General features: G+C 38.6%; 1 protein-coding gene across 6 annotated transcripts in view; it reads right to left on the bottom strand.

The window, feature by feature from the left end:
• Nucleotides 1–25,784, bottom strand: part of PTK2 (protein tyrosine kinase 2) — a 434,883-nt gene that overhangs the window by 329,882 nt on the left and 79,217 nt on the right. For 5 of the 6 annotated variants that reach the window (XM_036741072.1, XM_036741073.1, XM_036741074.1 and 2 more), the window contains exons 3-4: nucleotides 14,773–14,799; nucleotides 7,862–8,009 (exon numbers count right to left, since the gene is read on the bottom strand). The gene's annotated coding sequence lies outside the window, so the exon portion shown is untranslated. The remainder of the gene's footprint in view (nucleotides 1–7,861; nucleotides 8,010–14,772; nucleotides 14,800–25,784) is intronic. The other variant, XM_036741078.1, reaches the window with a different exon arrangement.

The following is a 25,784-nucleotide window of genomic DNA, read 5'->3' as shown; positions in this document are numbered from 1 at the left end:
TTGGCCGTAGCTGGCCCATACTATTCCCACATACATTGCAAAAATTTGTGGGAGAGTATATCCCAGGTTTATGGGGAAAATATTCTGCCAACTTACTAAATTGCCTTTGATTTGATCTGTGGCTCACTGGTCAGGGATTATCAGCTATAGTTTTCAGAATGAAGACACACAGAATACTCTTTGGGCCTAACATGGTAGTCATCCCCTTGGAGAACTCCATCTTTTGTATGAGTTGAGGAGGGGGAAGGCACTAATAGAGAGGGCATTTCAACAGTATTACCCACTTGATTATTCACCTTACTCAAATGATCTTTGGTAGTTCCTAAAAATTAATGTATAAAAAATCATATACTATCTATGCATAACACTCATTTAGATGTATAAGTTCAGATATTATTACTTTAAGTCATATTTTATACAGTTTAAAAGGCCACTTTATATTAAGAGTGTCACAATAAAAATCTGCAATAAAGAGAAACTGAGGCAAAAAGTTCAGAGAATAGTCAATTTTTTTTTTTTTTTTTTTGCTTTTTGGCAGGGCAGTTGGGGTTAAGTGACTTGCCCAAGGTCACACAGCTAGTACATGTGTCAATTGTCTGAGGCCGGATTTGAACTCAGGTCCTCCTGACTCCAGGGCCGGTGCTCTACTGACTGCGCCACCTAGCTGCCCCCGGAATAGTCAATTTATTAACAAAGCTAGCAGTTGCCAATAAATAAGATCCAAGGTTTCTCAGCAGCCAAGGGAAAAACTGACAAGCATTCTTTTATAGCATTTACATAGTGACAACACAGACATATTTCCCTTCTGATTGGCTGGTGCTCACCAAGTGGAGGAACATTCTATGACTAACATCATCTGGGGCAAATAGCCTATCACCAGACTGCCTCATATCTTTATATGATGATTCTTAGGGATGGGTTTGGAACCTTTGTGATTAGAAAACACCGAGAAAAAGGGAATCAGGAACAAGGCACCTGGAGTTATTTTCCTCTGCTGCCAATGTTGTCGGGCAACTTGCAGGGCATGTGGGTGGCAAGCTACAAGGGTGAAGTAGGTGACTGAAGTTACAGGCTTAAGGAAGCTCAAATTCAGACAATAAGGGGGCCCAATCAATATGCAGTAGATTGGTCAAACCCAACGAAATAGAGTGGAAACCTTATTAAGACTCAATCAGCTCACCATGTACTAAAATGATCAAATAATATTAGTGATCAATCAACTTCTATTCCACAATTCCCCCCTTTGATCTTTGAGGACATTCTCTCAATGGATCACTCATGTTAATAATCAAGAATTCATGCAACTCACACTAATATGGCAAATCCAACAATTACAAAAGCAAGAAACAATTGAGTAAAAGAAGCTTGATTCATCCTCAAAGCAACCTTCTAATGCTTGCTATCAGCACAGCCCAAAGACAAAAGACAACTAATATCAATAGTGTCCTTGGGGTCCTGATAACCTGTCACCTGTTAAAAGCAATATGACAATAACAAGGACCTGGAAACATGGCTCTAATTCATTTGCAATATGATGACAATCCTAACATAGGTACCCTATGTCTTAAAATAGAAGACGTGGAAGAAAAAGCATATATTACAATTATTCACAAATATTCCTAAAGTCTTTTCTCCAATGCTGATTGATGTTCAGAACAGTAAAGCAGGCCCTCTCAGGTAGTTTAAGTTCCGCTGGTTTGTTGAAAGTTCTTTAATGTACAAATCTAAAACTCTATTTGGTCTGTCCATAGAATGTTATAACAAAGTGTCTCCACCAAGCAGGAGTTATAGATAGGTCAAGCATCATCATAAAAGCAGTAATACATCTAGAGCTTCATGTTTTCAAACTCCAAGTACAAGACCCAGTAAAAAAGATGATACATCAACAAGTACCCACTTCCACCCAGGCTGACAACTTTTCATAGGATATTTTTAGAAGTAATTGGCCTTTCAGAGGTATAATTCTCTCCGGTTTGCAATACAGATGACAATATGAAAATGCTAGCACAATTTCCTTAAGAAACACTTTAACAACAAAGGCAGGTGTAGCCAATTACATACTAATAGAGCCTCTCAAGTGAAAATGGGGAAGTTGTCATGATGGTCTCAAGGCCATCACACTTAGTCTGATAACAATCTACTTTCACTTATGTCCAGCAAGTTTACAAAGTCTTTTAAAGGGCAGTCCCATTTGGTACAGAGGCATCAGCACACGGAGTAAAAGAGAAACAAGTAGGTTAACAAAGTCCTTTTGTATCCTACTCTCAATGTCCACATAACAGCATTTTAAGGTCTCATATGTCCCATGAGGTTGTTGTCTGATCTTTTCTTGAACATTTTTGGAGCCAGTCGAATTCTCAGGGGAACTCTGAAGAAGCTTCTTGCAAATTAGCTTCTCTGAATTTAAGTACACTGATGAGTAATAAGATTTAATACAATTTTAAGATAGACTTTAAATTGCACTTAGGAAAATAATTGGTGGCTGTATTTATCTATAAATTATAGGATCTAAAAATGTTATAGTTGATGCCTCTATCATAGAAATTTACTATTAAAAGGAAAAAGGTGGGGCATAAATAGAACAATGTCAAAGCTGTCAGACTGACTTGACATGAGCCATAAAGGGAAAACTTCTCTTAGCTCATTTTGATTGAAGGCAAGAACTGTAACAGTCACTTTTGTAGGAGTTCCACACATAAGGTTTCAAAGCCAGGCTCAGATAGGTGGGAAAATTCTACAGCCAGAAATGAAGTAACTTGATGGAAAGCTGGCCAAAAGGATCCTACCTTCACCTTCACAAGGTCATCCTCTAAACTTTCCCCCAAGGGCAAACCTCTACCTGTAGCAGTTCTCAGACTGTAGCATGCAGCTGTCATTTAAATAGTGGGTTATTAGCCTTACATTCTTAATTATACCTAAAATCAAAACTCAAGAACTAGAGGAACTAAAAGTCTCACAAGCTTTTCACTTTAAATAACAAAATCTCACTATTTACAAGTTAGGGCCAAGAGATCAATTGACTTGACTTGGAAATATGTTAAATCTTTCCTCCACTGTCTGGAGTAGATATATTGATTCAAACAATAAAAGAAAGACTTGATAGACAGAAAGTAATATACCCACTGCACACAATCATGTATATAAGATGTATAAAAGACTGCTTTTTGCAGTGGACAAATAATACCAAGAAATAAAAAGTTACAAATTAAAAAAAAAACCCATAGAGCTAAAAAAAAAAGTTGTAAGGCAAAAAACCTACAGAACATAGAGGATAACAAAAGGTTCAGTTTCAAAGCTGTAAGGTAATTCCTCCCAGGTCACCTTCAACAAATGGATAAAGTAAGGGGAAACACTTCTGTTCTGGGGAAAATGTCTACCCAGCGATAAGGTGGTGAACAGTAAGAAGGCAAAGTCTAAAATAAGTAGACTTAGGCATGGATATGAAACTGTTCAAAAGGGGCACAGGCTAATGGGTCACTAAAAGCAGTCACCAGAAATGAACAATGACTAGGGTTTTGGATGGCCAAACAGCAGACTAAAGATCTTTGATGAAATCCAGATTTTCAAAGACTTTACCAGCAGAGGTCAGAAAACCTCTTTGAAGCCAAAGCACCCCAACAGCATGACAGGCACCAAATGCATACCTAGAGGCAGTGTACAAGGTGATGGTTTTTCCTTTAGCAAGGTGACATGCTTGGATAAGGGCAAACAAGTTCAAGAGCTTCAGCACCGAGGACAGATGGTTGCAAGGCTGCACAGATGGTGTCATGGTCAGAGACCACACTAGTCTAAGGAACACCAACCCTCATAAAAGAAGACCCATCAGGATACAAAACACAACGAGGACTGAGCAAGGGGATGTCTGAGAGATCATCTCGGTATTCAGCCATATCCACTTTTGAGGCACAGGGGCACTATGACTTGCTGGAAACCAGGAAATCGGGGAGTGATGTAGGAGGATTAAGGATAGCACATTGGGTGAGATGGATATTTTCTTTACTCAGCAAAGTAACTTCATATGTAGAAAGTCTATGATCAGAAAAAGCCTGAGTTCTATGGCAAAGCAAAAGAGCCCTAACTTCATGGAGACACTGCACTATTAATGGAGCACCCAAAATTAAATCACAAACCTTCTCTACTGAAAGACCTGTAAAGGCCACAGTCTGCAGGCAGGGAGGAGTGTCAGCAGCCACACTATCCAGGTGAGCTAAATAATAGGGAACTAGGCCCAAAGTAGGCCCAAATGTTTGGGTCAGGACACCAGAAGCCTCCTCCCTTTACTCATGAACAAAAAGAGTGAAATGCTTACTGTAATCTGAGAGTCCCAATGCAAGGGCAAGGGGCAAACAACAGGGCCTTCTGATCAGCAAGATGCTCTGCTCAAATTGTAAAGGTTCAGAAACTTGATCTTCAGTTAAAGAAGAGGTTCAATAATCCCACCAAATTATGGAATCCGTTGACAGCAGCGTCCAGCTAGTCCTAAGATAGCATGTAACTGTTTCTTGGTTTTAGGAGTAGGCAACTTCTACAGAGCTTGCATTTAAGAAAGACAGTCTGAGTGCCACCAAATAGAATGAAACCAAGATACTCAACCTGTGGGAGTCACTTGGGTTTGGAGAATTTATGGCCTCTGACAGAGTTGAAGAAGAAGATGATGGCTGTCTTCTTGACAGATTTCAATAGTGGGTGCTGTTAAGAGATCATCAACATACTAGGCCAGAATGGATGCCTATTAGCAATGGAACCTAGGTCCTTTTGTAAGATCTGAGAGAATAAGGTAGGCATTCCATATATCCTTGAGGCAGCCTAGTCCATGTCCACTGAGTATTTTTCCAGGTGAAGGCAAAAGGTACTGAGCATCTGGGGTGAATGGGATTACTAAAAATTCTGAGTATGACTCTATCACTGTAAAACAGGTAGCCTCACAAGGAAATGAAGAAATAGTAGGAACTGGGTTAGGTACTACTGGTTTTCATATAAGCACTGATGGTGCAAAAGTCTTGGACAAAGAAATAAACAGGTTTACCATCAGGGTCTGGCTTAGATTTCTCAACAGGCAAAAGAGTAGTATTACAAGGAGACTTTCATGGAACAATGATACCTTGATTTTCAAAAGAGTCAATAATAGATAAGATACCTTCAATGGCCTCTCTGGACAGAAAGTATCCTTTGGTGACAATAGTAATTGGGACAACAGATTTTAACCACCCCCCATCACAGGACGAAATGATACAAAGAGAATTAGGGATGTCAGGTATAATACAGGGACCCCTTCATTTACAATGAGAAACAGTGAGAGAACTCATTGGAGTCATCTGGAAAATTCATCAATACAAAGAAGGGCCACCAGGAAGAGTCAAAGACAAAGAGTCATCAAGAAAGCATGGAAGAGAAGCTCATAGTTTATGTAGAAGATCATGCTCTAACAAGTCAACAGGGACTTAAGGCATAAAAAGAAAAGAATGTTCTACAGGGAGGGAACCAACAATCACTGTTTGGGGAAACAAAATGATAATATGTTGGGGTTCACCTTCAATTCCAACAACCTTTTGAGAACAGATGGAACTACAATTGGGACTGGGCTTCTTCATTAAATGTGAGCTAGTAGCACCTGTATCCATAAGGTAATCTTGGAAGGTATCACCAATTCCGAAGGTGAAACGGGGTTCTCCAGTGCATGGGGAAGCAAAGACAGGAATGAATGGGGCAAGAAGATCTGGTTCAGGAAAGACGAAAGCATCTGTGTCAGAATCTGTGTGTGGTCATTCCCTCTCCTCCACACCTTCACGCAGTGGTCCTTTTCTGAGTTCTCTTAAAACCTCTGCACTTTACATTTTGTAACTCCCACTTCCTTTTTAAGCAGACCCAAGCGAGGTGTCTTTTCTTATGACAATAAAAAACATTTGTGCATTTCACAGCTGCCTGGGGAAGAGTGAAAAGGGGCTGAAGCAAGCTGAGCAGTAGCCAAGATAGACTGAGTCCTTTACTTAAACTGTCCTTTCTCATGATCTTTATCTCTTCCTTGTTTAAGTTCTCCCTTTTCTATATCCCTTCCTTCATAAACATACTGGATAATACCTTTGAGTTCACCCATATTCTTCTCATGCCACCTAGAACAACTTTTGTGAAAATATTACTGTAAATCTGATTGAGACTGATTAACAAAGGCAGTATTTGTAATTCTTCCCTCATAAGAGTTAATTGGGTCTAACTTTGCAAAGTGCTTGGTGCTTTGGTACAACCTGTCATAAAACCTTAGAAAGGGGTCTCATCTGTCTCTTGAAATTTTCTCCAATTACTGGGGAAGACTGCACAGGCCTCCATACCTCAAATCAAGAAGTCCCTAGCATGTAACAACAAGGTATAATCTGCTGGATTATTAAGGTTCCAATGTGGGTCTTGTAAGGGCCAATAAGGAAGGACCCCCCTAGGGCTGGCAGGAATGACCACATCAGGAACTTGTCTATTGCAGCTTCTGCAATGGTTGTTTTTTTTTTCCTGGGGAGAGCAAGTTCTCTATTAAAACATATATCTCCCCAGGTGGAGTTATAACCTCTGCATATGGCCTTGGATTGGGTGTGTTTCTTCCATATAAAAAAGTAGAAGGGACTGAAAGGATGATGGTGCTTAGTTGGGACTAGGGCTCCAGTAATGTTGTCACAAGTGAGCCAATGTGCTGTCCCTCAGTTTCAATGGAGATTAGGTCCCCAGTTAATAGAGGAATAAATCATAAGAGCAAAAGAGGGAGGTAAAGAGGTGGAAGATGGAGAAGAAAAGGCAGAAGACGAAAGACAGAGAGAAGAGGGTCCTGAAAAAGACAACAGGCATAGTTCATCAGACAGAGCTCAACATTCCCAATAATTCATTTGCTTTGGGTGAGAGTGTTCAATAGCCAATCTCAACTTTTTCAAGGTACAATAATCAAAAGTACCAAAGGCCAAAATAGTCTATCATCTAAATCTCTAGCAGTCTTAGACCAGATCACACCTAATTTAATTGCACATTTTTTGTCATCTCTGGTTGAACTGGGAGTTTGTCCTGGTTCCAAGATGTAAGGAACTTTTCTAGAGGAGATCCTTTTGCAACACTATTGTTAGACTTCGTAACTTCTCCTGAGGCCCAAAGGAGAGCATCTTATTTCCAACAGATCCTTAAAAGGAATGTCCCAAGATCACCCTTACTGGAATCTCTTCAAGATATCTGCAATGAGATCCCTGACAAATCACAAAAGGGAATTTCTAAGAGAACACTCTCACTGGAATTTCCCTGAGATGTCTACCACAAGAATCCCCATGAAGTGAGTCTCCTAGAACATTTCTAGAGGGAGTTCCTTATCAGAGTCCCCCCAGATACCTCTCAAGGGGTTTAAATATTAGCTCTAACTAGTTCACTGAAAATGGGGTCTTTCTCTAAACTGTGAAAGGATCCTGAATTTTGGCTATAGTGCAATTGGTAATACACTGAATAAAAGAGGAAATTACTGACTAAAAATTGTGCTTTGAGCCTCGCTTTTACTTTCCTTTCTGCCGGAGTTCAGAAATTCAACTAAAGGAGGAAGTTAATTAATATTGCAAATTTTCTTTCCCTTTTAAAAATTTAACCAAATTTGTGTGCACGAACAATTTTGAGACCTGTCAATCTTAATTCCACTTGTATAGTAATTATTTAGATGCTACCTGTATATAGGAGAAACTATTCTATCTATAAGAGGGATTTCTTAGTTTCTTGGAGGAGCAATTCTTCTCCTTCCTTCTGGAGGAAAGATCTGCAGTAGAGATTCTCCTGTCTGTGTCAAAGATTTCTCTATCTGTAATTAAAATCCCCCTTCCTGATGATGAGATTCTTCTATTCAGGGGCTTACCTTGGTTCAGAGAAAATCTGGTTTAGGCCCGAAGGGGAGTCCATCCTCTGGGGCAGTCCTTCAAGAAGAGCTCTTCTGGGAGGCAGTCCCGGGGACTGGAGGCCCTCACTTGGGTCTCATGTGGGGTGCCAACTGTCACAATAAAAATCTGTGACAGAGAGAAACTGAGGCAATAACGTTGGTCAATTTATTAACAAAGCTAGCATTTGCCAGTAAAGTTCCTCGATATCTAAGGGAAAAACTGACAGAGCAATTCTTTTATAGCATTTACACAGTTACTACATAGACATATTTCCATTCTGACTGGTTGGTGATCCTCACATCAGTTCCTCACCAAGTAGACTAACATCCTATAGTATAATAATGTATCGCTAGAAAGTCCAGTGGTGGGCAAACATTCTATTGCCAGACTGACTCATCCCTTCAAAAGTTCCATGTTGGCAATTTCCAGGGCAGGACAGGAGGCTTATGATTTACATTGTAGTACTTAAGGATGGCTTTAGAAGCTTTGTGAGGGAAGCTAGGTGGCTAAGCAGTTTTCCAGGCCTGGAGTCAGAAGGAGTCATCTTCCTGAGTTCAACTCTGGCCTCAGACACTTACTAGCTGTAAAACTCTGGGCAGAGTCACTCAACCCTGTTTGCCTGTTTCCTCACCTGTAAAACGAGCTGGAGAAAGAAATGGCAAACTGCTCTGGTACCTTTGCCCAGAAAACCCCAAATGGGGTAATGAAGAATCAGACAAGACAGAAAACAACTGAACAATAAAAATTAGAACCTTTGTCATTGGAAAGCACTGACCAAAGGTGAATTGGGAACAAGGCACCTGGGGTTGTTTTCTTCTGCTGCCAATGGTGTCAGGCAGCTTGCAGGATGCGGGTACAAGGGTAGAATAGGCAAGAGAAGTTACAAGGGGTTTGGACTCACACAATGAGGAGGCCCAATCAATACATAGCAGAATGATCAAGCCCAATGAAATAGAATAGAAATCTTATTAAGACTCAATCATTTCACTATGAACTAATGATCAACCAATTTTCAATACCACAAGAGTACTCAAAGGATAGAAAACATAAATTCTGTTTGTTCACCAGATATCATCTAAATCACAAATGAACTGATCTCTTAAAACTCAAGAGCTCCATAAGCCTTAATCAAAACCTGGAAAGCAACAGATTACTATCAATTTCGCTCTGGGACTTGACATCAAGAAGCGTATCAATACTTACACTACTAACCTAAGTCCTCTCAGCTCGCTTGTATACCCTGATTAAGAAACTCAGTTTAGTTTCTTTTCTTTCCAAACACTGCCGTGGAGTGGTCTTATACTATATCTTTGTCAGCTTTTTACATTAAATATACATCTTCTGGGCCAGTTTTCTTGGTTCTGTGCTACTATGCTTACGATTCACATAAGTTCATGTACCTAAACATACACATATATAAAGACTCAGAGAATTTGAGAGTGAGAAAGAACCTCAGTAACTATCTAATTCAACCCCTATCCAAAAAAGAATTCCCTCTATAACATAACTTTAAGTACCCTTTACAACATCCACTGGAAGACCTTTAATCAGGGGGAAACCACTGCCTTTCAAGGCAGCCTATTCCATTTTTGGATAGTTATAATTGTTAGGAAGTGTTTACTCTTATTATATCTAAATATGCCCTTTTTGCAACTTTTATCCATTCCAGACCCTTGTGAACAAGAAGACTAGTCAATTCCTTCCTCCATGTGATAGCCTTTCAAATCAGTTCAATTCAATTTGCCATACATGTATTAAAGGCCTACGATATGCAATTAATCTAGGTACTGGGGGTACAAACGCAAAAAAGTTCAATCCTTTTAAAAATTATATTCTAGTGAAAGACATAATATATACAAAAGTAAATACAAAGAAAGCAGAAATAAACTGAACAATGAGAGAGCACTGATAACTGGGGTGGGGAAGTAATCAAGAAAGGTTGCTTAAAGGAGATGGTATTTAAGAGCGGTACTCTGATGGAAGGTCTAGAGATTCCAAGAGATGGAGATAAGAACAGAGTGGTTCCAGACTTGGAGAGAACTCTAAATGACCCACTGATGATTTTTTATTTTATCCTAGAACAAGATGGAGAACCTGGAAATGGCTTCCCCAGTCCAGCTGCCTTGAGGCTGCTGAGAAACCACATTTTGAGCAAGAGGAGCTGAAGACTTTTAGCCCACCTCCTCATTAAATGTCCACCAATCAGGATTGAGTTTCACTTGTCAGGGGAATTCCCTTTCAGAAGGGATTTAAGGCATTTCAGGGTCTCCCTTGGGATCTTTGGTTACCAAGAGAAATCACTGACCATCAATTTATTGGTTGTCAGCTAGCCTAGTTAATAAATTGATTATTAATTACCCAGAAACTGTCTCTCAGGGTTTTCATTCATCTCAGTTATAGCTTATAGTCTTAGAGAATATGTTTAGATATTAGTAGGTGCTTACTAATTACCTGTGAACTAACTGATCCCCACCAATCCCCACTATTTAGTCAATAGTCAAATTTGCCCATTCTTTGGATGGCACTCCTTCACTCCCACTCCAGAAGAAGATGATGGGAGAAATGATTATAGGCACACAGATTTACACATAGAAGAGACCTCCTTACTTTAAAGATAAGAAAGCTAAAGCTCAGAAAGGTGTAATAATTTTTAACCAAAACATTAAAATAGCCTCCTAATTAATCTCTGCTTCCAATCTCTCCCTTCTCCAATCAACACAACTGTCAAAATGCTATCATTAAAGCACACATCTGACCATGACATGTCTCTGCTCAAAAAATTTCAGCAGCAACCATAAGGATAAAATACAAAAAGTAGGCACATGAAAAAAGAGTGAGGCAGCTAAACAAACATCTATCTTGGGTAATATCCAAACCTAACTTGACTGTCCTGAGAGGTGGCAACATAAGTTTAAGGGTAGTAAGAAATACAGTTTTTTAAAAAGTGCTTTTCTTCACTTTATACATCATACAGTTTAAGACCAAAGACCAGGCTCCTGAAACTCCCCATTCTGGAAGAGAGAATCTACTCAATATTAGAATAGAGCTGATCTGGCTGGAAACTGGAAGGTGATTACTTCAAACATGCCTCATCCTATTGTTTATTGCCAGCCAAGTCCCAGACCACCAGGCAGGGCCACAGAACATAGTAATTCATGTATTACACTCTATACCCTTTCCATCTATTGCTCAGGTCAGGGAATGACAATCAAATCAACATTACCAATGTTTCTGTGAGAGGTATGAAAATCAATTGCACTACAGCCCCATTAAAAACCCAGGTGATTAAATCACTGTCTAAATAGGATGGATCTCCCGACCACCATTTCCTGTTCCATTATACCCACTCATGTCAGTTCTATCTCTATTCTACTCCATTCTAGCTAACCTATCCCTGCAGTGACCTCTCTGCTACACTGTTAACAAATAGCATTTCATATTAGAATTACAGCCATCGTTGTCATCTTCCACTCTCCAAACTTCACATATATATACATACACATAGATATATGTGTATATACGTATACACACACGTATATAAGGTATTTATTTTTTCTATTATGTTACATACTGCTGCTCCCCCTGAAACATATACATATTTCTGGATTCACATGTGGAGTCCAGGTAATTGGATTTATTCACTTGTAAAATTATAGAGTTTTCAGTCTCCTGACAGAGATTGATGGACTAAATGTATAGAATGAGATACATTTTTAGACATGGCTAATAGGGGAATTGCTTTTGTTTCACTATGTTGTATTTTTCTTGTTCACCCAGTGGGAGGTGCAGAGAATTGAGAGTAAGAGAAAATAAATGCTTAATTTTTAGAAAAAAAATTAATGACAAAATTATGGGGTTGACCAAATGATGTCAGAAGTCACTTTAATCTCTATAATTCCATAATCCTATATTTTCCCAAAGTGGGAGGAGGAGAAGGAATCTGGACAATCAATCCCTGAAAAATTGAAAATGGCTGTAATAAACTACAGCATGTTTTTCAAATAGTTTACTATATTGTACAGAATAATATGGGCTATTTAAACTCTTAGCCAAAAACTGAAGTAAAATTTAAGCATACAGAGGCTTCACAGTAACCACACAGATGAAAAAAAAATAGATTCAATGTCTGGTTCTTAAGATTTAACAAACTATCTAATCAACTAATATACTAGAATGCATATTCATTCTTCCCAAGATTACTCACATAAGGCATTGAGAAGAGAGCAAGACTTAGACTAAGGGTCCTGGTTCTCTCCCCTAGAGATAAGGGGGCCAGCAGGAACATTGGCATCATTTGGAAAAAAAAAACATTAGCACTAGCTCCCCTTTCCTGATATGCCTTTGTGAAGGAATAAAATGCCCAGGCTCTAACAGCACAGGTCTGCTCTCCATGTTGCATGGGAAGAAGGCTCCTTGCAACCTGGTAGAGATAAGTGCTCCGTCTTCCTACGCAGACCACCACCCATCTCTTCCCCCTGATTATCGCTAGTTCATAGATATCCAGCTAGACTGCACTGACCTATCATCCCTACCCCTGAGGCTTCCTCTGCAAGGCTAACAAACTGTTGTGATAGTTATTATTTCCAGATGTCTCTCCTTCCTTGTGGAATCTGAACCCACTGGCAAGTTTAGCCAACCCAAGTATCGCTTACAGTATCTAGCTGAGTACCTTGCACATATATGAAGAAGAATGGTACAGCAGAAATTTTATTGAACTGAGAACCTAACAGCTTGGGTTCAAGTTCTAAATCAAGTTATGCCCTTTATTAATCCCTGGAGAATGGGATAGTTAATCCTTCTGAGCTTCAGTTTCTTCATCTGCAAAATATGGATAATAACTAATGTTTGTAGCCACCTCAGAGGGGTTATTTTGAGGTGTGTGTGTGTCTGTCTGTGTCTGTGTGTATGTGGGAAGTACTGTATAAAGTACTACATGAAAATGAATTATATATGAGTATTCACTAAAAATAATTTTAGAAAGTAACCAAGTGAAAAGGGCAATATAAAGCAGCCAAGAGAGTGAAGTGCTCCTAGTTCTTATCATTTGAAGATCAGTTGGAAAAACTTCCAATGTTTACCCTGAAGACTTAGGGGATACATGATGGATATCTTCAAGTAGGTCACATAGTATAAGGGCTCTATTTGTTCTCTGAGGGAAGAAAAGGGAACAACCCATGGATGTTGAAAAAAAATTCAGTCCTGATAAAAGGTCAAACATAATAATAATTAGAGCTATGTAAAAGTAGAATGGGCTGCTTCAGGACATGATTCCCCCACTGAAGCTCTTCATATAAAGACTAGATAACCACTTATTAGATAAAACAAGAAAACATATAAAAAGCACTTTGCAAACCTCAAAACACTATGTAAATGTGAGGTGCTATTGTTATATTAGAGCAGGCCTGCACAACCTGCAGCCTGCAGTCCCAAGGGCTGTGGGCCGCAGGTTGTGCAGGCCTGTATTAGACTAGGACTTCTTGTTCTGGTACATCTAGTTGGACTAGGTGGTCTCAAGGTCCCTCCCTATTCTATGATACCGAAAGGTAAATAACTATACTTCCCTGTGTCGCTGACATGGTCTCAAGATATATACCATATTTTATTTTTAACACAATGGAAATTACTGCTAGTATCACAACATCTTCAGATTTGACAGAATGATCTGGAAGAATGAGTATGCTGCCAAGTACCTCCCTTCCTACCCCCCAAAACAGGTAATAGTCTAATAAAAATAGGCATTACTACTATATTGATTTAAAGCTTACAAAACACCTTTACATAACTGCACCTGAGCCTTGAAATAAACCTGTGAAGTATAGGTACTACTGTAGGTTATCTCCATTTTCCAGGTGAAAAAACTGAGATTCCTAGCAGTGAAGTAATTTCTCCATGGTCACATTGTCCTAACTCCAAGACAAGCACCATCCACTGTGCCCTGACAATTCTCCACTTTCAAAGGCATGGGTAAACATTTTGAAGGTTTTTTAGTTCTTTATTTATAATTATTAGCCCTACAAAAATAGAAAATAAATAGTTTTTAACCCCAAATCTTCAAACACATTATGAATATTCATTAGAGGCAACAGGGTATCATCAAAAGAACACTGGACCAGGGCCCTGGAGACCCAAATTCAAGTTCCAGCTAGATCAATGACCAACCTAGCTGCTTGACCTCCATGCCTCAGTTTCTGTTTTTGTAAAATGGAAATTAAAATGCCTTCCCTGACGCCCTCACAGACTCAAACATGTAAGAATGTACTCAAATCCACATAAAAAATCCAGTCAGAAATGTAAAATGTTTCGTTTATGTGCTTATATCTTTTTACATATGAAATACCAAAAATTACTAAGCTTGTATTTGTTAATTACCCATCAGTTTTATCACAATTGGGTAGTACTTTATGATTTTATAATACTATGAAAAGTGTGAAGATTTTCTATTATCATTAATCTAACCAAGCGGATGGTATCAGTAACAGGCCAAGACTCAGAGAGATACTTTGTAGATTCCCCCTCTAGAAAAGTTTATTTAGATTCTGAGACAGAGATGAAGCCATTTCCACCAAAGATGTATGTTATATTACTCATAAAACTACTATGCAGTGACTATCCAGATTTTTATCTTTCAAGTGAAAGTGAGTTATTTAGAAAAAGAATAATAATGAAAAGGGTTAAGGATTTTAAGAAAAGAATAAATCTTCACAGAAGAATCAAAGAATGTAAGATGTATCGAAATGAAGTAAAGAGGACAGGCATCTGATAGGCCATTATTTCTGAGTGGCTGAAGGACTTTATCAATTGTTTCACAATCCTTAACTCATACTATTAAAAAATACAAAGACCTTTCTGAATTGGGACACAAAGGATATTAAAGAGATTTCATTCTTACCTTTTAAAAAGTAAAGTCTTGAAATATCTGAAAAAAAAAAAGACAAAAGTTGATAATCTCAGAATTAATTGTTCAAGTACTCTTTCAAATTTAAGTTTTATTCCAATGATTATTCATATTCAGCAAATTATTAGGAAAGACTGAAGTTGTACCATGAATACAAATACTGGATTTGTATAAGTGGTGAATGACATGAAGAACTTTTTTTTAAAATTAGAATGTATGCTAGTTTTGTGGCAAAAATTAAGCTGTCCCAAACATCTGAGCTAGGGTTTTAATGTGCTGGATTTTGACTTTTTTGGTATAAAGGTGATGCTTGAGGGTAATTACAAGTGCTGGAGACTCTGGAATAACTATGGGTGGTTCAACAGAATCCACAATTTTGGCATCGAGGAAATATCCATGGACAAGGGGACATCTGAATTAAATACTAAAAGAAAAGAAGGGAAATAATCCCCATTTCCTGATGACATAATGGCTCACTTAGAAAATGCTAGGGAATCAGTGAAGATACTAAGACAACGGTAGCTTTAGCACAGTTACAAATTATCAAATAAATCCAAAAAAATCAACAGTATTTTTGTAATATAATAAAATCCAAGAGGTAATAATAGAAACTAACTTATTGATATTTAGTGGTACAGAAATTATTCAATGAATAATGCTTAATTGTTATTCAAAATAACTATAACATGCATAATATATCTGGGGATCAATCTACCAAATCACAAAAAAACTTGGATATTCAATTGTAAAGTGATCCTTCAAGAAATAAAGAACTTAAATAAATAGCTGGAGAAATATTTAGTACTTATGGCTAGACCAAGCCAACGTAATAAAAATGTTAATACTACCACAGTTAATTTATACTTTTAATGCTATGTCCAACAAAATATCAAAAGTATACTTTACAGAGCTTGATAATAAAATCCATTTGGAAAAACAAAGATCTAGAATTTCAAGGAAAATAATGAAAAAAAAACTGAATTGCTATTGGTTAAAAGATAGGGAAGTAAATCAATGGAATAGACTAAATACGGAAGAAACAATGGAATTCAACAACTTGGTATTCAAAAAAACTGGAAATAAATTACTTAGGAAAGAAGAGCTCCCTATTTGATAAAAACTGTTGGAAAAACTGGAAAGCTAACAGAAAATTAGGCTTAGACCAACACCTTATATCATGTTCTACAATATTCAAAATTGATACATGAACTTAAAGATCATACTACAAAAAAAGTGAAGAGAAGCAGATCATGTCTTTCACTGATACAAGAAGTTGTATTTTTACGTAAACAAGCAATAAAGGATATCACAAAAAAACTAAATGTAGTTTACATGAAATTGAAAAACTTCTGCATCAAAAAAAACCACCTAATTCATCTAAGTTAAGAAGGGAAGGACACAAATGAGAAAAAAAATCTTTGTATAAAATTTCTCTGGTAAGAATGTGGTACTCAAGACATATAGAAAAATCACACCCAGTGTTCCAAGACTTCTGGAAAGTCTTACTTTTAGAACTGTGTTTGTGTGTTTTTTGTGTGTGTGTGTGTGTGTGTGTGTGTGTGTGTGTGTGTGTGTGTGTGTGTGTGTGTGTAGCATTTATTAAGCACTAAGGATCACCTGTTCTCAAAGAGTTCACATTCTAATGCAGGAGATAACACATGGAAAGTTTCAGCTGCAAGTCAGATGGAAAAGTTCAATAATCTTTAGTGTGCATCAGCAAAGCAGATGGTCATGCCCATTTTTAAAATGATTTCCACAGAAAAATCATACTTGTTTCTGATGTACAACTGTTTGACAGTGGCAGACTAAGGTGGCAAGAACTTTTTTTTCTGGCTCCTAGGTGGTACTACAGTGCACAGAGCACTGGCCCTGGAGTCAGGAAGATCTGAGCTCAAATCCAGCTTCAGCCATTCACTAGTTGTGTGAGCTTCAGCAAGTCATCTCCATCTGCCTCAGTTTCCTCATCTGTAAAATGGGAATAATAACAGCACCTTTGTGGTTGTTCAGTTATTTCAGTCATGCCCAACTCTTCATGACCTCATTTGGGGTTTTCTTGGTAAAGATACTGGTTTGCCATTTCCTTCTCCAACTCATTTTATAGATGAGGAAACTGAGGCAAAAGGGTTAAGTGACTCACCCAGGGTCACACAGCTAGGAAGTATCTGAGGCCACATGTGAACTCGGGTCTTCCAGACTCCACACCTGGCACTCTATCCTCCCTACCACCTAACGGCCTATAATAGCACCTACATCCCAGGACTCTTGTAAGGATCAAATGAATGAGAATTTGTAAAGTGCTTAGCACAGTAGCCATCGCAGAGTAGGTGCTATATAAATGGTAGCAATTAGTATTGTTATTTTCTAGATATGTAGGCTTTGCAGCTGAAGCACCTACAGGAGCAGTTGCAAGACCGCATCTCCAGAGAGGCTGCTTCCCAGAACGATTACTGAGGGGTCCTGGGCTGCAAGGATTGTCTTTTTCAAGGCTCATAGTTTGAGGATCCTGGATTCTTTACTGGTGGTAGTTGGTCAACAGTTATTGCTGGTGATTATTAGGAAGATGTCTCCCTTCTCTACAATAATTTATCCTCTCAACAATGGCTGTGGGGGTTAGGCTGGAAGCAGGTATGGTGGTCATTCGATAAACTTTTATTAAGTACCGACTCTGTGCCAGGCACCATGCTAAGTACTAGAAATACAAGAAGAGGCAAAAGACAGTCACTGCCCTCAAGGACCTCATAATCTAATGAAGGAGACAACAAGCAAACATGTACAAACTATATGCAGGGTAAATAGCAAATAATTAAGAGAGGGAAGGCACCAGAACTAAGAGGGCTGTGAAATGCTTCCTGTAGAAGATGGTATTTTAGTTGGGTCTTAAAGGAAGCCAGAGAAGCTAACAGGTAGAGATGAGGAGGGAAAGCATTCCAGGCATGAGGACAGTCAGGGGAAATGCCTATAGCTGATGGAAAGAACTTGTTCAAGAAATAGCAAAGAGGCTAGTTTCAGTTTTGATAACACTGCTAACCCCAAGGTTCTTGGGTTCAGGGTCCTAAGTCGTCCCCATTAGCATCCAAGGACAGATGGTGGTCAAGAGAGCAGTGGTGGTGGTTTGAATTACCCGGCACATGCTACCTGAAGGTACGTATGTATATATGTATGTGTGTGGGTGTGTATATATATGTATGTACGCATAGCATTGAAAGCCATTCCCCAATAGGCAAGTGATCAAAAGATAAGAACGGTTTTACAAAAAATTGCGAACTCTGAATAACACAGGAAGAAAATACTCCAAATAGCTAATAAGAAAACCCCAAATCAAAACAACCCTCAGGTTTTATTTCACACCCAGCAAATTGGCAGAGATGACAAAGCATGGTAATAGGGATGGGGGGGACTATGGGTAACATTATTACATTGTTTGATGGAGCTATGAATCAGTATAATCACTTTGGAAAGCAATTAGGAACTAGGAAAATAAAGACTAAAATGTCACTTTAACCCAAATTATCCTTTCACATAGAAATTTTACTATCAGGCATCTAACTCAAGGAGAAGAAGAAAACCCCCATATATAACAAAATATTTATGGCAGCACTTGTTTGTGGTTAACAGAAAAAAAGGAAAACAAAGTACATTCCACAGAGTACGGAATGACTAAGCAAATTATGGTATATGAATACGATGGAATAGTACTGTGCTTTAAGAAATTATGAATCTGAGTACTACAGAGATTTCAGAAACTATAGATAACTACAGAGCGCAGACTTCCATGGACTGAAGCAGGTTAAAGTGAGTAAAGCCAAGACAACAATATATATCCAACGAATACAACAATGTAAATAGGAAAAGCAACAATGAAACAAGTCAAAGTGAACAATGCAGAATTATACGTAACAAGCAAGGCTCCAACTCAAAGAGAAACTATGAGAAGACCCCTTTCTCCTTCCTTTGCAGAGATATGGAGGCCACAGGTATGCAACATTATATTTTCAGACTTTTTCTCTGTATTGATTAATTTTGCTAATTTTTTTCTCTTCTTCCTCTTAAAAAATTTCTTTGTTACAAAGGGTGAGGAAGACAGACAGATATCGGGGAAATTTTAGGCATCGTAAAAAAAAAAGATATAAATAAAATTTATTTATTTTTGGAGGGGAGAAGGGAAGGCAATTGGAGTTAAGTGACTTGCCCAAGGTCACACAGCTAGTAAGTGTGTCAAGCGTCTGAGGCTGGATTTGAACTCAGGTCCTCCTGAATCCAGGGCCAGTGCTCTACTCACTGTGCCACCTAGCTGCCCCCAAGCATAATAAAATTTATTTTTAAGAACAACAACAAACATTTACCTAGCACATGCTACATGTCAGTACTGTATGTGCTAGGTACTAGGACACAAGTTTAAAGACTGAAAAAATTGCTACTCACAAAGATCTTATATTTACATTTTAAACACATATTTATATCTATATGTATGCCATAGATAGAAAGTAGACATAAAGTACAGCTAGATGTTTACTGACAGATGCCCAGCCAGAAGTCCCTGACACCTCCACACAGAGTTCCGCAGTATTTGGAGTAACAAGCCCTGCAATGGACCACCACTATTCACACATAAATTCTATAATGAGTCATCAAAGAACTTTAAAGCTGGAGGCATCAATTAACTGGTTTTTCTACCCATCCCATGGCTGACTTTTTGTTCCCTTTGTCCCTTTAATTCAGAATCATCTCCTTTTAAGAAGAAAATCCTATGTTACAGCTACCTCTCACTTGTATAATCCTGTGGCCCAAAATCTCAAGCTCTATGTTTACAGACAGTGGATACAATGTTGGGGTATTCTTCCCCCAAGCACATCTCTTTGGATCATTCTGTCTCTATCCGAATTCCTTCTGGAAAGGAACTTATGTTTAGATCTCCAAAAATCTCTAGCTTTTAGGCAAATACTTGAAGTAACAGTAGATATCAAGTACAAAGCAATTTTCTTTTTAACCCTCAGAAAATACACTGGGACCCCAATCTCTGTTCTCCCCAACCCATACTCTTCCCATCTTCTGTCATTCAAAAAAACTACTCTTGGCTCTCTCCAAAAGAAGTTATATCCAAGGCCAAGCTCCTGAAAGTGAGCTGCTCCTTCTCTCACGTTCCAAATAACACTAAGAACATAGGACAAATTTATCTATTCCTCTAGGTAGGACAGTTTTCACCCCAGAACACCATCTCCTTTGAGATTCCAAATTTTTAGAGGCTTGAAGATTTGAGTAAGGCTTTACTACTGTTTTATCTATACATAGCTATTAGATTCTGTTTCTGTGAATAGTAAAGTTTCTAATTAAAAGTTTAAATTAATTTATTCTTAAATTATTAGTTCATATTGATTCATGTTGTAATTACTATGTACAACTCAGCTAGATGATCCACTTATATAGTTCAGCCACAACGTTTCTTTTTTTTTAGGTGCTATTATTTTATTTTCATTTTTACAGTTGATGAAATTGAAGCAGAAAGAGGTCAAGTGACTCGCCCAGGGTTACCCAGCTAGTAGCTGAGGCCAGATTTGAAGACTCAGGTCTTCCTGACTCCAGGCCCAGTGGAGTTATACAATATCAAGTGTATAACCTGCCATATTCTAAGAACTGAGGATACATAGAGAAAAACAAAACAGTCTCTGATACTGTGTGCTTCTCTTAATGAAACATAAGATCACATTAAAATGTTTGGCCGCCATGACATTGTAGACCAGGGTAGAATATATGAGCGTGCATGAATGAATGAATATTCACTTAGTAAGTACTTACAATATGCTAGACGTTGTACTAAGTATTAGGGATAAAACAAAACACCAAAATGAGATAGTATTTACCCTCTAGGAAATTACATTCTAATGGAGACAAAGGATACAAGGAAATAATGGCCAGGGAAGGGAGTTTTGACATACCTTTTACATAAACAATGATAATATTTTATTATGGTGATCTGAATAAGAGGACAAGCATGGTGGGGGGCCTAGAAGGAGGAGAAAGCATAATGAGACATGTCTTATAGCAAGAAAGACAGAGGAGAATGTCTGGTCGGGATGGTGGCAATGATATGGTCTGGAATAGACATATTCTTGGAAATGTGAATTAGCACTTACTGAGTCACCAGTCAAGATACCTAAGAAACAGATTGGGGCTACAAATCTGAGTACAAAAGCAGCAGGTCCAATAGCAAGATAGCCAGAATGTAGAGTAGTCCTTTCAAATGCTACATGGATCCTTACAGTTGATTATGGTATATCCTGGCCCCCAATGAATGGAGCCACTGAGGACAGGAGGGATAAGTCCTATTTCTTTTTTTTTCCTCTTAATAATTATTTTATTATTTTATATTTTAGTTTTCAACATTGATTTCCACAAGATTTTGAGTTATAAATTTTCTCCCTATTTCTACCCTCCCCCCATTCCAAGATGGCATATATTCGATTGCCCCATTCCCCAGTCAGCCCTGCCTTCTGTCACCCCACTCCCCGCCCCACCCCCCATCCCTTTTCCCCTTAGTTGTAGGGCAGGATAGATTTCTATGCCCCATTCCCTATATATCTTATTTCTCAGTTGCATGCAAAAACAACTTTTTTTTGAGCATCTGCTTTTAAAACTTTGAGTTCCAAATTCTCTCCTCTGTTCTCTTCCCACCCACGCTCCCTAAGAAGGCAAGCAATTCAACACAGGCCACACATGTATCATTATGTAAAACCCTTCCACAATACTCATGTTGTGAAAGACTTATATTTCCCTCCATCCTATCCTGTTGTCCCCCTTTATTCAATTTTCTCCCTTGACCCTGTCCCTTTTCAAAAGTATTTGCTTTTGATTACCTCCTCTCCCTATCAGCCCTCCCTTCTATCATCTCCCCTTTTCTTATCCCCTTCCCCCTACTTTCCTGTGGGGTAAGATACCCATTTGAGTGTGTATGTTATTCCCTCCTCAAAACAAATCCAAAGAGAGCAAGATTCACTCATTCCCCCTCATCTGCCCCCTCTTCCCTTCCAACAGAACTGTTTTTTCTTGCCACTTTTATGTGAGATAATTTATCCCATCCTATTTCTTCCTTTCTCCCTCTCTCAATATATTCCTCTCTCATCCCTTAATTTTATTTTTTTAGATATCATCCCTTCATATTCACCCTGTGCCCTCTATCTATCTATATATGTATATGTATGCATGTATGTATGTATGTATGTATGTAAGTATATTCCCTTCAACTACCCTAATGCTGAGAAGGGTCTCATGAATTACACACATCATATCTTTCCATGTAGGAATGTAAACAAAACAGTTCAACTTTAGTAAGTCCCTTATGATTTCTCTTTCTTTTTTACCTTTTCATGCTTCTCTTGATTCTTGTGTTTGAAAGTCAAATTTTCTATTCAGCTCTGCTCTTTTCACTGAGAAAGCTTAAAAGTCCTCTATTTTATTGAAAATCCATATTTTGCCTTGGAGCATGATATTCAGTTTTGCTGGGTAGGTGATTCTTGGTTTTAATCCTAGCTCCATTGACCTCCGGAATATCATATTCCAAGCCCTTTGATCCCTTAATGTAGAAGCTGTTAGATCTTGTGTTATCCTGATTGTGTTTCCACAATATTCAAATTGTTTCTTTCTGGCTGCTTGATTCTCCTTGATCTGGGAGCTCTGGAATTTGGCGACAATATTCCTAGGAGTTTTCTTTCAGGGATCTTTTTCAAGAGGCGATTGGTGGATTCTTTCAATTTCTATTTTACCCTCTGGCTCTAGAATATCAGGGCAGTTCTCCTTGGTAATTTCTTGAAAGAAAATGTCTGGGCTCTTTTTTTTTTATCATGGCTTTCAGGTAGTCCAATTTTAAAATTATCTCTCCTAGATCTATTTTCCAGGTCAGTGGTTTTTCCAACGAGATATTTCACATTGTCTTCCATTTTTTTCATTCCTTTGGTTCTGTTTTATAATATCTTGATTTCTCATCAAGTCACTAGCTTCCACTTGCTCCAATCTAATTTTTAAGGTAGTATTTTCTTCAGTGGTCTTTTGGACTTCCTTTTCCATCTGGCTAATTCTGTCTTTTAAGGCATTCTTCTCTTCACTGGCTTTTTGGACCTCTTTTGCCATTTGGGTTAGTCTATTTTTTAAGAAGTTATTTTCTTCAGTATTTTTGTGGGTCTCCTTTAGCAAGTCATTGACTTATTTTTCATGGTTTTCTTGCATCACTCTCATTTCTCTTCCCAATTTTTCCTCTACTTCTCTAACTTGCTTTTCAAAATCCTTTTTGAGCTCTTCCATGGCCTCAGACCAATTCATATTTTTCTTGGAGGTTTTTGATGTAGGCTCTTTGACTTTGTTGACTTCTTCTGGCTGTATGTTTTGATCTTCTTTGTCACCAAAAAAAGATTCTAGAGTCCAAATCTGAGTCTGAGTCTGCATCCTTTTTCTCTGCCTGGCCATGTTCCCAGCCAACTACTTGACCTTTGAGCTTTTTGTTGGGGTATGACTGCTTGTAGAGTAGAGAGTGCTTTGTCCCAAGCTTGAGGGGCTGCACTGCTGTCTTCAGAGCTACTTCTACTCCACTGTCACCACAATCTCTGCCATAGCAGCACTCCTCCTCCGCCAAGAACCACCAACCAGGATTGCAACCCATATCCAAGCAGGGCAAAAAAAGTGCTGCACTACACTGTGGTCTGCCGCTTGATTCCTCCCACTGTGTGAGTCAGGGACTCCGGAAGGAGCTGACGCTGGAGCTCCACTTCCGCCTCCACCACCCCCAGGGCTGGGGCCAGACCACTTTCTAACCCCATCTAGCAGCTTACCCACTAACCTGCTCTGTGGTCTTTGGTTTTTGTGGGTTGAAAAGTCTGGTAACTGCCACAGCTCAATGATTCATGGCCCTAAGGTCTGCTCCAACTTGACTCCCAGTCTGGTCTGTCCTGGCCCAGCATGCTGGGCTGCACTCCACTCCCAGCACTGTGCGATAGACCCTTCCCAGTGACCATCCAGGCTTTCCTGGGCTGGAGACCTGCTTCTCTCTGCAATTTTGTGGGATCTGCAGCTCTAGAATTTGTTCAGAGCCATTTTTTACAGGTGTTTGGAGGGATGTTGGGGAGAGCTTTAGCAAGTTCCTGCTTTCCAGTTGCCATCTTGACTCTGCCCACCCCCCCCCGCTCCATCACAACATTTCTTATGTTCTCAATTATGTGGCACCATTTTAGGTTTCTATGAGTTAACAATTTAAGAAAGACATGTTACTAAGTAGACCTACACCCTGAATATAACAGATTCTTAATAAAAATTACTGAACTGAACATTCAAGAAGACACAAAAGTGACTGAAGGTTAATACAAAACTGATATATTTATGAAACAGTAGGGTACTTGCAAGCAAAACTAATTTTTTTCTATAGAAAGAATGCAAGGGTCTGTATGATTAATCAAAAGATGAAGATGAAAATTAAGGAAGAAAGTCTTCTTACTGTTATCTAATTAAAATAGATGATAAGTATGAAACAACACAGTCCAGTGGATGAAAGGAACACTAGATAAGAATATCAGCTCTGGTACTTGCTCTAAGTATAAACATGGGCAAATCACTTGACTTTTCTCATTTCTTCATTTGTAAAATGAAATTGACAAGATGTTACCTATCTAAGGTCTTCTTTCCTCCTTCCTTCCTAAATTATTTCAGAATATGATTTTTAAGAAGTTGAAAAGTAATTTCTTAGGGCAAATGAAGACTAAATGAAGACATTGTTTTTGGTATTATGGAAAAACCACTGGTCCAAAGACACTGGTATGAAAGAATAAGCAATGCGGAATAAATATGGAAATGTAAGAGGTAACCTGACTATGAAGGGCTGTAATTGCTAAGCTCAGGATTTTGTATTTTATCCTAGAAGCAACAGACAGCCATTGAGAAGATATGATCAGAAGTGTGTTTCGGGAACACTCATGTAGCAATTATGTCAATGATAAAGACAGAAGAAGAGACTGGAGATAGGCCAGCTAATCCAGAGACTACTGCAATAATCCAAGCAAGAGGTGATTAGGACTACTATGAGAATAGAGAGCAAAGGATGCATATGACAGATATTGTAATGACATAATCAACAAGAAATAGTAATAACTGATATTGAGACTAAAGGAGAGAGAAAAGTTAAGGCAAGATGCCAAAGTTTTAAACTTCCTAAGGATGATGGTGCCCATAATAGAACAGATATTAGGAACAGGGGTAGGTTAAAAGGGGGTAGGCAGGATAAATATAATGAGCTCAGGTTGGATATGTTGAGCTGATGAGATCAGAGAGGGTTTTGGTAGAGAAGAAAACCCATAAACTTGTTAAGTTCTTCTATAATCAGTACCTCCCCAGGGCTAGATACAGATACTCAGAGTTCAGAACGCCATGTCTGAGAACTCCTTCTCCACCACTATTGATATTTCTTGGGCCGTGTGTCTATTATTTCCGGGGCTTACCAAGGAAAGGATGGTGGGAAGACTGCTAGTTGGCCTAGAGCCATGCTAATGTATGGGCACTACAAAGAGACCAAAGTCAACTCTCAGGTCTCTGAAAGACCTCTAATTATAAGTATGCTTCAAGGCACTGCCCTCTGCCCTCTTCTTTCAAAAAATTCTTTCAGTGATCTCATCAGATCCCATGGGTTGAATCACCATCTTTATGTGGATGGTTTTTAAATCTATATACCCAGGCTGCTTTCCCTCTTGAACTGCAGGCCTGCATTACCTGCTGCTTGATGTACATTTTTCCCAGGATATCCTATAGGTATTTCAAGCTCAACATACCCCCAACTCAGCACGGACCTTGTTAAAAAGAGAAAAGATCCAAACTCAACAAATGACCCCAATCTGTAGGCCTTACACACACACAAAAAGAGCAGCTCTGAACAAAGCTGAACCATCTCCAAGAATTGAGACAGAATCAGGGTCACAAAGTTATTTTCATGCTGCCCTTTGTTGAGGTGCAGCAGAAAAATGGCAGCAGCTAGATGG

The sequence above is a fragment of the Trichosurus vulpecula genome, chromosome 1 (assembly GCF_011100635.1).
Source record: "Trichosurus vulpecula isolate mTriVul1 chromosome 1, mTriVul1.pri, whole genome shotgun sequence".
Lineage (NCBI taxonomy): Eukaryota > Metazoa > Chordata > Mammalia > Diprotodontia > Phalangeridae > Trichosurus > Trichosurus vulpecula.
Note: the sequence above shows the minus strand (reverse complement) of the source record. Positions and strands in the feature narration are given on the sequence as shown.